General features: G+C 42.1%; 1 long non-coding RNA gene across 1 annotated transcript; it reads left to right on the top strand.

Moving 5' to 3' along the window:
- The first annotated feature begins 351 nt into the window (after positions 1-351).
- LOC142657141 (uncharacterized) lies at positions 352-6,160 on the top strand. Its single transcript, XR_012849821.1, has 3 exons — positions 352-391; positions 4,128-4,168; positions 5,582-6,160. It is a non-coding gene; the product is annotated as an uncharacterized LOC142657141 (long non-coding RNA).
- The last annotated feature ends 6,827 nt before the right edge of the window (positions 6,161-12,987 follow it).

Here is a 12,987-nt window from a genome sequence, read left to right as displayed (position 1 = left end):
CCGGCTCTAACTGTCAACCAGCTCCAACTGCCACTCTGAGGGGGAGGGCCCACTATATATAAACTAAACTCCTCCCACTTTCTGGAAATTTCCAGGAACATACCATCTTGCATAGCATTATAAAATACATTTACAACATATTGTCTCACAAGTTGTGTTTTGGGGGACACTGCACATTCGCTCTTTGAGCCCAAACAGCAAGGTTTTTTTCTCATTCATTTTAATGAGAATCCACAGGAAAAAATCATGACATGCTCCATCACATCTGTATTATAGACGTATTCTCCCCTGGAATGCGGTGCCTCAATGAGCATTATACAGTGGCACACGAAGTGCCTACAGCTCTGTAACACAGACTTATAGGGAATCTGTGTGCTGTCAAGCCATTGAGGTCAGTTTAGTAGATTACTAGTTGCTGGATGCAGATTATAACAGAGTAAAACTCTAAAGGGGGTTTTACACAGGACAATTATCGGGCACACGATTATTCAGAGAACGCACACGCTCGTTGCCGATAATTGCCCTGTGTAAACAGGGCAGCGATCAGCAGATGGACGAGCAAACGCTCGTTCATCTGCTGGTCGTATCGTTTTTGAAAACTGAAATAATATCGTTGTCAGCAGCGCATCTCCCTGTGTAAACAGGGAGACAAGCTGCCGACATGATAATAATGTGTGGGGACGAGTGATCGGAGTAACAATCCATAGCTCCGTGTGACAGGAGCAAACAAGCGCCGAACAACGAGCTGCCTTCTTGTACTTTATCCTGCACCCAGATTCTGACCCTGAATAGCTTCAGCTACCCTCTTTTGCCCTCCTTTAATGCCTGAACACAACTACCGCCTCCCTGCCCTCCTGTAATGCCTGTGTCAGGGTAGCTTCTGCACATAGCTGCCATCCTCCTGTAATGCCTGCACACAGCTGCCATCCTCCTGTAATGCCTGCACACAGCTGCCATCCTCCTGTAATGCCTGCACACAGCTGCCATCCTCCTGTAATGCCTGCACACAGCTGCCATCCTCCTGTAATGCCTGCACACAGCTGCCATCCTCCTGTAATGCCTGCACACAGCTGCCATCCTCCTGTAATGCCTGCACACAGCTGCCATCCTCCTGTAATGCCTGCACACAGCTGCCATCCTCCTGTAATGCCTGCACATAGCTGCCATCCTCCTGTAATGCCTGCACACAGCTGCCATCCTCCTGTAATGCCTGCACACAGTTTCGAGTCACTGCCTCTTGTCTACCTGCACACAGCTAATGGTTCCATTACTTTCTATAGCTATTTAGGTAACTTAGTTCAGACGATGTGGAAAAAGCCATTGCACAAAGTAGGCTGTGGTGCAGAATTTTCATTCCGCAGCATGCGTGGCCGCCAGCGGAGAAGCAGAGGATTTTCACTGCGGATTTCAGCCTTTGCAATGCAAAGTCTGAAATCTGCGGCAAGTCCGCTGTGATATCCGCAACGTCTGAATTACCTGTCAAATATGCACATTTTACTGCAGATTTGTTGCGTAATTACCGCAAATTTGCTGCAAAATCTGCAGTGGTAAAATTCCGCCACATCTGAACATGCCCTAGTGAATCAGCCCAACATTTATTTTCTGGCACAACGAGAGCCACTGCCTCTCACCTGCTGCTCCATTGAGTCTTTATCTGCAGCCAGAGTGTGTGCATAATGCCTAGTTGCACACTTATTAACAGGACCAGAATTTGTTCTTTTTACAATGCGAATTTATTCTGGACATAACAATATCATACAGGACTTTTTGCAGTTGTTGCAGACTGTCTTGGGAAAAAAAGACAGTTGCCAAGACTGGGTTTTTACATTACAATAATATGGAACCTTGCAGCAATAACCCCTCAGTACCCTATCATATAATTATATACACTACTATACTACTAAACCAACTGCTACTAACAATGGCGGATCATAATTGGGTGGTTTGGGCGGGGGCCCGAGGCTCCCGGGAGTTCCATAGCTGAATCCCGGTAAAAACCGTGACAAAACGGCATTGTGTATGTCCTGTAAAGGACCTGCAGACATGAAGGTCACATGACTTTATGTCTGCAGTTCTTGTAATTGATTGGAAACCTGCTGGTCAGATGACCGCAGGTTCTACAACAACAGCAACAGAGAAGACCGTGAGGTGAGGTGAGCTGCGAGGTAAGTATAAGGGGATCATGTATTTGTTTAAGGGGTCTGTGTTTAGGGGGGTCTGCATTTAGGGGTCTGTATTTAGGGGGTTTGGTCTTGGGTCTGTATTTAGGTGGTCTAGGGTCTGTATTAGTTTATGGGGTCTGTATTTAGGTGGTCAGTATTAGTTTAAGGGGTCTGTATTTAGGAGGTCTGGGGTCTTTATTTAGGGGTTCTGTATTTAGGGGGTATGTATTAGTTTAATGGGTCTGGTCTGGGGTCTGTAATCAAGGGGTCTGGGGTCTGTATTTATGAGGTCTGGGGTCTGTATTAGTTTAAGGGGTCTGTATTAGTTTAAGGGGTCTGGGGTCTATATTTAGGGGTCTGGTCTGGAGTCTGTATTTAGGGGTCTGGTCTGGGGTCAGTATTTAGAAGGTCTGCGGTCTGTATATTTAGAGGGTTTGGTCTGGGGTCTGTATATTTAGGGGATCTGGTCTGGGCTCTGTATTAATTTCTTTGGTCTGTATTTAGGGGGACTGGGTTCTGTATTAGTTTAGAGAGTCAGGTATGTGGTCTGTATTAGTTTATGGGGTCTGTATTTAGGGGGCCTGTTCTTAGGTCTGTATTAGTTTAGGGGGTCTGGTCTGGGGTATGTATTCGTTTAGGGAGTCCGGTCTGGGGTCATTAGTTTAGGGGGTCAGGTCTGGGGTCTGTATTTAGGTGTCTGGTCTGGGATAAGTGTTAGTTTATGGGTTCTGTATTTAGGGGTCTGGTCTGGGGTCTGTATTAGTGTATGGGGTCTTTATTTAGGGGGCCGGTCTGGGGTCTGTATTAGTTTAGAGGGTCAGGTCTGGGGTCTGTATTTAGCGGTCTGGTCCGAGATCTGTATTTAGGGTGCTTTTTCTGGGGTCTGTATTTGTTTAGGGTGCTTGTTCTGGGGTCTGTATTTGCTTAGGGGGGTCTGGTCTGGGGGCAGCAATAGTTTAGAAGGTCTGTATGCATTCTAATTTATTAGTTTGAGTAAAAGGGGTTGTCCGGGCACATCAATAGGTCATCAGTATGAAAAACCGGTCCAACCCCTTTAATGTATGGTCATGGGCCTTGGTGACTGAATTTTTGTGTTTCTTTAGAGGCTGGAAATGGCTGCAGAAGCGAGGAGCAAAGATGTCTTATCAAGAGAAGTCGCCATACTGGTCTGTGTCAGATGGAGAAGAAAAGAGAACGACTACCATCAGAGAAGACGTCACTTGTGAGTCACTGGATCTATAGAGGATCTGTCCCCTCTCCTGACATGTTGTAGGAGATGATTGTATTTGACATAAAGTCTTTGTCTACCCAGGACTAAGAGACAAATGTGTGTTACCATTCCCATTGTCAGGAGGATGTGTCCCTACACAGTGTTATACTGTCAGCGATGGTTAGAGACTGTCAGTATATAGGGACACAGCCCTTTGACTAGAGGAATCGTAACACCCATTTGTAAATGCGCTAACAAAAATGTGTTCACTATAGACACGGTAGAGCGGCGGTGGGGAAGGTGGGCCCAAGCTTGTGGAACAGTCCAGGGCTAATGGTCTGCTTAATCTGCCACTGGCTACTAATGCTAATCAGGGCCCGTATGTAGTGGTTCAGAGCGCACAAGATCCAGTAGGTGCACGAATAGGGTCCCAACCCAATTACGCAGTAAAGAAATATTCAGCACACAAGGTGATGATTTTAGCAAATCTTTCGGTTTTATTTTATAAAAAATTGGTGCCAGACGTTTAGTGCAACGTTTCGGTCGTATAGCGCCATAACAAAGCGGTAAACCACTATTAATATACGCAGCGCCAACGACTGCATGAACCAGACACCAGGAGGTACAAGTGCCTGAAAATATTACAAAATATTGGATAACTTGCAATATGTGCGGTTTATATATATGTATACAAATTTGCACATCTTTTTATAAATTAATTTCTTTTTTGTCACTTCTTACCATGGTTTCTTCAGTTGTGTTCCACAATCATTTGAATGGACATCACATATGCCAGGTATAATTTTTACTATTTCCAATGAAAAAAAAACTTGCGTTTAATATGTAAATATTGCAAAAACTTCAACTATATGAAACGATGAAGTTAAAGCCACTCTGTTAACATATATGGATTACAATGTCACCAACGTGTAGCATTTATAGAAGGAGGTGCTGCTACAAAAACTCTTTAACGAGAAGAAGCAGCCAATCCTTGATTAACAAAAATCTCTTTCTTTCTTTTAAAGTACAGCAAATGACGTGTGGGTAATAACATACTTTAGTGTGGCTGCTGCAGAAACTCTTCTATAAAAAAGAGGGGGGATTCATGTCAGTCACGTTTGATTGACATGAAGTTTCACCGATGGTTCAAACCAAGAAGGAAGAGGAGGGGACAAGTAACCAGCTCCACTGTCAGATCAAACTATGGTACAGCACAGGTTCCGTATAATCAGCAGATCATAACATCAGAGAACAATAATTACTAAAATTAAATTAAGATCTCCAGACCTACAGTATATAATAAACAGATATAATTAGTACAATCTGAAATCAGAGAACCAGAAAAATAGATAATTTTTCCAAAAAATTATAAAGTGGTTTGTAGGGCCCGTGGACATGAAAATAACCTGACTCACTGCAGTCCTTTTTCGAACATCTGGTTAAAGGGAATGTGTCGCAAATTAAAACAATTTTTTTAAGTAAGTTACTTATTTTTATTATATTTTTTATGTTTTTTTACTGTATTTTTTTTTCTTCCACAAGGTGGAAAGAATTAAAAATTCAATAATAATTTGACATTTTCCTATGTTGGCCACCAGAGGGAGCACCTCCCAGAGTTACAGCAAGGTGAATCAGGCAAAACAGCCTGAATTACAGCTGCTGTAAATGAGGGAGGGAGACTCACCCCCCCCCCCCCCTCCCTATTTTTGGCTACAAGTCAGGAAAAGGTATCTTCAAATTGCTAAGGCAAAAGGCTAAGAATGATGAAAGTCAAGACGGAAGACCCTGTGGTGAATGACTTTTTAGTTGACACGTTCACACGGCGTGTATTTGACGCGGTTTTTGGCGCATTTTACGTGCCCAAAAAGTTGTCAAACGCTTGATTAATCTTTCCATTTACATAAATGGGAAAGCATCTGGTCAATTATTTGGCACATAATGCATGCCAAATGCTTCCATAGTCAATGGGAGTCCTAATTATGCACAAAAAAAACGTGCAGAAAGCATGCACAAAATGCGTAAAAAAAATGCCTGTATTTAAAAGGTGCTTCACATCGGGGGGGTTTTAAGCGGCGTGTGACCATGTCCTAAGGGAATTATTTTTCATTGGCGTCTAGTTTCTATTGCGGTGCAGGGAGAAGACAGAAGTCGCTGTAGGTGAGAAGAATTTTATTTTTTATATTACTAACGTTATTTTTTTATTTTGCAGGTTCTGCTCGACCGTTTGGACTACTTTGTAGATATGCTTGACTACTTCGATGATCTACGTTTTGTTTGTTTTTTTTAAAAATGGTCAACGAGGGTTTTGCAGGCGATTTTTTATTTGAATAAAAAAATATTTTCTTAGGGTGTCTGCTGGCACGCTTTATGGAGATGCTGATTTCATTTTCCAGCAGGACTTGGCACCTGAGCACCCTGGACTATAAGAGGGGTCCTGCCCCTTCCTGCCTTGCCTGAGCTTTGTTGTCGTTACCCTAGTTTGTCTCTGCAAATGGTCTCCCAGTGTCTTCCAGTTCTCAGTGTTTCCGTTCCTGCTACCTGTAACCCGTGCTATCCTGGTCAAGTCCCGTATTGAGTTGTAGTCGTGCTGTGTACCACGCCTGTCCTGTTACACCACGCCTGGTGTGTACCTGCTGCCAAAATACCTTTTGAGCCTGCCTCGCTACTGTCTGAAGCCACCACATGTACACCTATACGAACTATAGACTTTGACCTGTGTCCTGTTGGCCAACTTCTATACCGTTAAGGCGGTACGGCCCAGTGAGTCCACGTACCCAACGTTACAGAATGTATCCTGACACGTAGGAGAAGAAAAACATTCTCTAATATTTCCTTAGGGAATGTTTCCCTTTTCCCATGTGCTTTGGTCAGTTCCAACATTTGATTAAAAAAGTACAGAAAAGCAGATCTTTCACATGTGGTATGTCACCTTATGGCAGTATTTTTTTAAATTGTATTTTGTGGTCAAAATAAGCAAATAAGCAAAATTAAATGTGCATGGGGGACATTTTTGGATGTCTGCTTGCTTAACTGAATTCTCCAGAAATGTCCCTGGCAAGCAGAAGGAGGGGGCAAGAATCTCCTTGCTAAGAATCTCCTTGCTACCTGTGACCTCTGCAAAGTGTGCGGTACCCCACAAAAGTGAAGGAACGCATTATGGGAAGCGTGTGGATGTGTCTCTACTAGTATATGTATGTGTGTGTAACGTCTGAAAGACTGGATAAGCAAAAGTAGATGTGTGTGATCACCAGTGAAACAATGTAAAAGGAAGTTTAATACTTTAATATCTGGGTACATGAAACAAACATAAAACACATCACCTTTGTTCCCTCACTTTTTCATGCTTTATCAAGGTTTGTAATATAAATCTTTAGTCAAGATGAGCATTTAAAATTGTCAGCACTATGATCGCCCTGCTTTAACCCTTTGTGACATTATGATGTTTAGAAATGTCATCTATGACAAGGCCACACCACAAGATGGCATTTTGAAAATCCTAATGAATTTGGACTTCTTTCTGAACAACCCTCTGTAACCTGACCAGACTTGTCAGAGACAGCTCGTAATACCAGAAATGGACCCATTTTCTTTCCTTCAATTCTCTGACCTGCAACCCAATAAGATTTGAAGACTCTACAATGTAGAAGCTACATTAGCATGTCAATTCTTTCTTATATAGATGTAGCAGTGCTAAGTTTCTCATCTGGCATTCCCCTTAATGACAGCACATGTAGTTTTCAATAGGACTTCAGGTAAACATACAAAGTTGAAGGACAAATTCACCTTCACTACTTTTGTATATTAGCAATTGGCCTCTTATAGAATAGATGAAGCAAAGCTCTACTAATAGAAGTATTTACATGTGTTTCTAGCAGTAAGACTCTTTACTTCCCATTCCTAGGCAATTAACATACTATAATATTATTTTTTTTATTTCCCAATTTTATATTTTCCATTAAAAAAAATTCTACTGTGCCATGTCAGGGGCAGACTTAGAATTACCTGGATCCCTGTGCAATAAGGGTCATAAGTCCCTTACTCCTCACAATACCGTTTCCTTTGTGTTGTTTTTTCTTAACATTATTAAAAAAAACTTGTTACCTTTCCTCTTGATTTTCATTGAAAGTGGTTGTCCTGACTTTACAATCACCCCTCCCCCTAAGTTGCAAACCACCAAGAATATGTGATAAAAAAAAAAGTTACATCCCTTTGGACAAAAGTCACTACACTGAATTTTACTGGCCTACAGCAATTGGTCAACCGAACACATGACATGACTATGGACGCAAAATAACTGTGGCCTAGTTGGCGATTGAGGTCCCAGAAACTACAAGGCAACAAAAAAAATCATAATATGACACTATAATGGAATTACATGGACAGCTCATTGATGTCAATGGGAAGTGGGTAATGCTGTCTATGGCGGTACTGCAGAGGAATTGAACACTTGCTGCCAGTTTTCCCTGCAGTTTACAGTCAATCACTGAGGGTCGGTTTATCATCAGGAGACCCTCCTAACAAACTGGCATTTTCCAAACTAAACAAACCATTAATAAAAACTGTGCTCTATAAATGTAATAAGAATTCTTACATTGTCCTCTTGAGTGATTACTTTCATTCTAATAGTCTAATTCTGAGTTATATTTTTTCTGGGAAAGATGTGGAAGGGTTGTCAGTGTCACCCAGCTTTTCCAGAGTACAGAATATCACATCGACTTAGTCAGTAATGCAGCCCCCACTACTAGTGTATGAATAGGCAGATTTGCATTCTAGGGCTCTAGGGCACGAAAATATGCTTTAACAAAAATGCAAGTCGCTACGCCCTAGTATTTCAGTTACCCATGATTTCCCAAACTCCATTACTACACTAGACAGCTACCAGATTTGTGGCATTTTATCTACATTCCCTGTAGAATATAATAAGGAGGATTCAAATGTACATTGCATTAGAGAGACACTGTAAACATCGCACTATTTTCTGTAAATATATCATTCTGCCACATGTCATCACATATTCCATACCTATCATAATTATTCAGCGTGTGCAACCCACAGCAAAGCTCAAGTGCTAGTCATTAGGTGGCTGTAATGACCTGTTGCCTTCCTCTGGCATTTTTAGTCAAGAAATATGCCTTTACCCATCATCCAGACTTCACTTTAATAGAGAAATAGAGACAGACAATTTCACTGTTAATTCCACAGAACAAGGATAGGAAATAAGAGACTTCGATCTTTTCTATTTTTTAATAATACTGTTACTTTTCTGTGGCTATTCTACTGGTGAAGTTTGTTTAACTCCTAGTCATGATGAAACCCCACTTGGTAATAAGCACCTCTGAATATATTCAAATAAATTATCATTTCTAAGACTAATAAGAATAACAATAACAAAAATGTAATAATAATATAATAAAAATAATATAATATTATTTTAATAATGATAATAATAATTATTATTACTATTATTATTATTATAATAATATTACATACAATAATAACAATATGTTCATTTTGTATATATATATTTTTTAACAACACTTTACTTATTCCTCACGCATTATAAGTATTTAAAGAACAGTGACATTCCAAACTGGCATTTACAGGACCTGATAGGTGACAGTATAGCGAACATCTTGGAAGACAACCCAAAAAACAATTGTAACATACAACATATTTCAATCACTGGTTCTGTTTAGGAAAAAGTGAAGAATTTAGTGACCATTTGAGGGTGAATTAAAGGAATACTGTACATTGTCAGAAAATGTGTAGAGCAAGGGTGTTTGATTAGGGATAGCAGTTTTCCAGTGATACGCATTGATGAACAGCAAATGAACATGTCATGAATGTCCGCTTAGTGGGTGACCGTGAATGCTATTGTGAACTCCACCGATGCCTAGAAGAAAGAAGAAGCCACGGCCACTCCAAGAACAGTGCCACTTCGAGCAGTGGTCCTGGGCTTTAAATCTGCACTATGTTACATGTATGGCAAGGATTTAATTATCCTCCTGAAATTAAAAACGAGAAGGTCAAGTGCCCGGTTATCAGAGACAGCTGACCTTGAAGATTGACCTTGAAGAGAAAGCAGAAGCAGTTCACTGTCTTGATTGCCCATCTTGACCTTCCGGATCTATACAAGTCATATATCAAGATGACTCAGACAAAATGGGGAACCTATTTAATAGAAAAATGATAGTAATCCAGCACTCCAGAGGTGTCAGTTAAAACTTGAAATTTATAAAATGCATCAAAAATACATGTCCAAAAAGGAGGAAGCAATGGTTAAAATGGCTTACATGCCCCAGAACTGAGTAACATTATGGTCCTTACTCATAGCCTACTTGTTCTCAATGAAGAGACAAGTTTAAAACCTCTCGAGTGCTGGATTACTGCAATTTTTCTTTTGGATTGTCCTGCTGTTGCCGATGTGGCCTATTGTCTGTCCATTGCACTCAGGGAAACGGCACACCTAAAACCAGCATCTATACATGATGAGCTTTCATCTAAACCTTCTCAATTTTTGTGTTTTTTTATCAACCTATTTATTACTTTATTTTAGTGTGAATTAGGGAAATAAAAAATAAAAAACATGAAACCCAACATTTTTTTTAAAAAAGTTTACTTTTAGAACAATTTACCCTACATAAAACTACAAAAATAGATGTATTATTAAGATAAAAATGGCATTAAAAAAAAGCCCAATATATATTATAAACAAGTGATGCAAAAAATATTTGGGTAGTCATACAAACAAGAAAGTTAGAGCCATTAAAGAGGATCTGTAAGGTGTCCTATGTTACCCTATCTGAGAACAGCTTAGTGTAGAGTGAGCGATGCTGAGCTTAGGGGGTGTATAGTATTCTATGATTTGATTCAGTGGTTTTATGTAAACATCTGTTTAAATCCCGCCAGTACTCATATGGACAAAGTCATGTTTGACCCGCTTACACACAATGATTAAAAGTTTTTGCTGTATTTATAAACTTATAAAAAAAAGTTGTCAATTACTGTATGTATGGAATATGGAATCAAATTATAGAAGAGTTTATACAGGGGTAAGATGGAAACTGGTTCTTCCCGGTTAAAATAACAGCCGGTTTGCAGAACAGGAGAGAAGAAGTATGCCGACTTAGTCCCCCTTTGCTGGATTCAATTGTATCTGCGTCGTTGGGATGTGGATCTACTTAAATATATTAACAGCGCTGTAGTGTGCAAGGGAGCACTGCTCGACTTCCTGCCCGACTGTATGGTACCTTGTCTATGACACAGGCAACACGATGAAACCATGACACCACATGCATTGTTCGGCTGGAGCCTCGTCAGAAGATGCCGAGCTTCCTGCATGATAGCAGATAGGAGACAGCACGGAAGTGTAAGGGCATGACCACACATGGCGGAATTCCTCCGCAACTGTCCGCATCAATGCCGCACAGAATCTGCGTTGCAGATTCTGCAGCGGATCTGCACAAAATGTGCAGAAAATTGATGCGGACTGGCCGCTGCGGACTGCAGGAAAAGTGCTTCTCTTCTCCCTATTCAGTGCAGGATAGAGAGAAGGGACAGCACTTTCCCTAGTGAAAGTCAAAGAAATTCATACTTACCGCCCGTTGTCTTGGTGACGCGTCCCTCTTTCGGCATCCGGCCCGACCTCCCTGGATGACGCTCCAGTCCATGTGACCGCTGCAGCCTGTGCTTGGCCTGTGATTGGCTGCAGCCGTCACTTACACTGAAACGTCATCCTGGGAGGCCGGACTGGAGACAGACGCAGGGAGTTCTCGGTAAGTATGAACTTATATTTTTTTTTACAGATACATGTATATTGAGATCGGTAGTCACTGTCCCGGGTGCAGAAACAGTTACTGCCGATCGCGTAACTCTTTCAGCACCCTGGACAGTGACTATTTACAGACGTCTCCTAGCAACGCTCCCGTCATTACGGGAGCCCCATTGACTTCCTCAGTCTGGCTGTAGACCTAGAAATACATAGGTCCAGCCAGAATGAAGAAATGTCATGGTAGTAAAAACAATACGCTCCGCAGCACACATAAGATCTGCGGACTTCATTGCGGAATTTTGACTCTCCATTGAAGTCAATGGAGAAATTCCGCCATGAGTCCGCAACCAGTCCGCCACTGCTCCGCAACAGACAGAGCATGCTGCGGACACCAAATTCCGCTCCGCAGCCTATGCTCCGCAGCGGAATTGTACGCATCGTGTAAACGAACACTGCTAAATTAAAGTGAAAGTCAATGGAGAAACGGCTCCGCTGCGGATTAACGCTGCGGAGTGTCCGCAGCGGAATTTAAGTGAAATTCCGCCATGTGTGAACCCGCCCTAAGGGCAAAATCCGCAGCGGACCCGTTTTTCCATTGCCTTCCACAGCTTTTTAGTAGGGTTCGTTTGCACATTGCGGACAATTCCGCTGCGGAGCATAGGTTGCGGTGCGGAATTTGGTGTCCACAGCATACAATGGTTGTTGCGGACGTGTGGCGGACTGGTTGCGGACACATTGCGGAATTTCTCCATTGACTTCAATGGAGATTCAAAATTCTGCAATGAAGTCCGCAGATGTAATGTAGATGTTATGTGTGCTGCGGAGCGTATTGGTTTTTTAACATGACATTTCTTCATTCTGGCTGGACCTATGTATTTCTAGGTCTACAGCCAGACTGAGGAAGTCAATGGGGCTCCCGTAATTACGGGTGACTACGTGTATGCACCCATAATTACGGGTGACTACGTGTGTGCACCCATAATTACGGGAGCGTTGCTAGGCGAAGTCAGTAAATAGTCACTGTCCAGGGTGCGGAAAGAGTTAAGCGATCGGCAGTAACTGTTTCTGCACCCTGGACAGTGACTACCGATCACAATATACAGCAACCTGTAAAGAAAATAGAAGTTCATACTTACCGAGAACTCCCTGCTTCTTCCTCCAGTCCGGTTTCCCAGGATTACGTTTCAGTCTAAGTGACGGCTGCAGCCAATCACAGGCTGCAGCGACACATGGACTGCCGCGTCATCCAGGGAGGTCGGGCTGGATGCCGAAAGAGGGACGCGTCACCAAGACAACGGCCGGTAAGTATGAAATTCTTTTACTTTCACTAGGGAAAGTGCTGTCCCTTCTCTCTATCCTGCACTGATAGAGAGAAGGGAAGTACTTTCACCTCAATACGCAGCGGCTAGTCCGCATCAATTTAATGCCCATTTTGGGCAGATCCGCAACAGAATCTGCAACGCAGATTCTGTGCGGCATTGATGCGGACAGTTGCGGAAGAATTCTGCCACGTCTGGGCATGCCCTAAGAGGGAAGGCAGGTGAGTATCACTCACGGGGGATGTGGCGGCATTTTTTTATGCCATTGGCACAGTGTAGGATATATTCTTATCAGGGGCAAAGTGTGGGGCTTATTCTAATCAGGGAGTATAGTGTGGGGTTTATTTTTTTTGTTCACGGTCACGGTATGGGCCATATTTTAATCAGAATGTACATTGTGGGCCGTATTTTTATACAGGAGAACATCATGGGGCATTTTTTTTCAGGGGGCACACTATGGGGCATATATTTATTAAAGGTAACAGTCTGAGGTATTATTTTATGTAGGAGCACAGTCTGGGCATA

Source organism: Rhinoderma darwinii, chromosome 7 (genome assembly GCF_050947455.1).
Source record: "Rhinoderma darwinii isolate aRhiDar2 chromosome 7, aRhiDar2.hap1, whole genome shotgun sequence".
NCBI classification, from domain to species: domain Eukaryota; kingdom Metazoa; phylum Chordata; class Amphibia; order Anura; family Rhinodermatidae; genus Rhinoderma; species Rhinoderma darwinii.
Note: the sequence above shows the minus strand (reverse complement) of the source record. Positions and strands in the feature narration are given on the sequence as shown.